This window comes from Mytilus californianus, unplaced genomic scaffold (genome assembly GCF_021869535.1).
Source record: "Mytilus californianus isolate M0D057914Y unplaced genomic scaffold, xbMytCali1.0.p SCAF_9, whole genome shotgun sequence".
In the NCBI taxonomy this organism is placed as follows: domain Eukaryota; kingdom Metazoa; phylum Mollusca; class Bivalvia; order Mytilida; family Mytilidae; genus Mytilus; species Mytilus californianus.
Genome location: NW_026262745.1, coordinates 15,889,689 through 15,891,885, shown reverse-complemented (window position 1 = coordinate 15,891,885; position 2,197 = coordinate 15,889,689).

Below are 2,197 nucleotides of genomic sequence, written 5' to 3'. Positions count from 1 at the left end.
GTTCATCATCACTTTCTTCGTCTGTTGAAACCTTTCAGATTTCTTTTTTGTTTTGAAAGGGGAGTAACTCCTTACTAACCCCATATGGTAACAAACCCCATATTTTTTAGGACACCCTATATCAAATATATGTAGTCACCACGTGTAGTCCTTTAACCAATCAGACCCTAAGAAATCTATAGGAGGTAAGATAAATAAATATATATAAACGAGGAGATGTGGTATCATTGCTATTGAAGCAACTATCCACCAGAGACCAAACGACGTGGTTAGTATCATATATGAGTCATCATACTGTCTTCAACAATCAGTAAAATCCATACCATAAAGCTATACAATCGAAATGACAATATGTGAACCATTTCAAACGTTTCACCTAAAGGCCTGATTTATGAGAAAGTAACAAGCGAAAACATATATGACAGACAACAAACAATCAACGATAATAACTGAATTACAAATTCCTGCCTTCGGGACAGTCACATACAGAATGTGTCGGGGTTAAATGTGTTTGCGAGCATCATGCCCTCTTCAATTCTGGATCAGTGGTGTAACCGTTCAATGTATGAACAAATTGTGAAATCCAGTTGGATAGGGCTTGACTCAGCAGATTTCAAGAACCACAAAAATCAAATAACAATAAAAAAAAAAAGACATAAAGTACCGACTCAAAATGAAATACCAATCAGAAGATATCTACCAGATTTTGTGTAAAGACATCATTAACAGTCTGAGAAAAGCAGTACATTGTGCAATGCCATCGTCTAAGTGAATATGTAATAAAAGAATTGAATTATTTTTAATGTATTTTGATGATTATATAAATATGTAAGTCGAGGCAGATTTTAGAACAATTATAACCGAATTTCCTGTCAAATTTATAAAGCAACAACCAAATGCATATAAATCAGATATTAGGTAGATCTAAAATAGATCTAAACGTATACATGGTATACACATAATGGGACAAATGGTATGTCTGGATATTGTTCACTCATGATTCGCATAGTTAAATTTGTATTAACTCAAAAATAAATCAATCAAGTAAACCTACACATTCTGACGGTACAAACAGGTATTAATCAAAATGGATACCAAGGTATGATGTGGTTATCGTTAAACCTAAAACAAGGTGCTTTCTTTAAAAAAAAGAAAAGCAATACGTGAACCCGAGACCACTGACTGGTCACCAAATGTTTTTTGCTGAATTTATTTTTGCTTTTGATTTGAAATAATTGACTGTTAATAGAATGAGGTAATAAGGGTATTAAAATACCTTTATTGAAAATATGTCATTATGTGTAGATTCTTGCACAAGTCAATTAAAATCAATTTTAGTTGTAAATAGAAAATTCGAAATTACCTTTTAAGGCTTGACTATTTTATTTATTACTTGGGAGTGTAAATCATTTTTCTCCGTGTTTATGTACAAAGATCTGATCCTATTGCAATTATAAATTTCTGCAAACTGGATGTCTAAAGCAAAGTGCACAGACCAATCAAGATATAAAGTTCAGAACTCGGTTTGCTTTATAATCTGGATACGTTTATTTTATCTTTCATATCTTCATATTTTGTTTCCTGGATGCTTTAAATTATTCTTATACTCATTGAATATGTATGTAATCATGGAAGAGGTGGTATAGAGAAATTGAAATTTCCATGTGAAGTGTAACTCTGTGGCATGCAACTTATAAGAAGATTTCGTATTTTGTTCTTGAGAGTAACACAACAGCTTCATTAGGACCTCTTATATACTGACAATTATATTGGTCAGATAAAACCGAGAGGAAAACTTAGTTTTTGAAAAATATCTTGTTTTCATAAGTCTTATGAATACCGGAACATGCACTCAAAAGAACCAATTTATATAAAAAGTTTATGTTTGGTAAAAATCAATAAACTCATCAAGGACACGTGGTCAGGATTAAAGTTTGTTTTGTACGCCAGACGCGTGTTTCGACTACAAAAGACTCATCAGTGACGCCGTGTCCTAGATTTAGATAAGAAATGCGAAAAATCACCTTCCACGAGTGAAATCAATGTTTACGCATGCACGTAGTTTTCTTGCGCAAGTTATATTAAATGGCAAACATACGCACTGATATTCTGGATAAGAATATGCATTTGCGTCATCACGTATATTTATTTATTTATTACATAGCTTTTATATAGCGCCTATCTAATAAACATATTT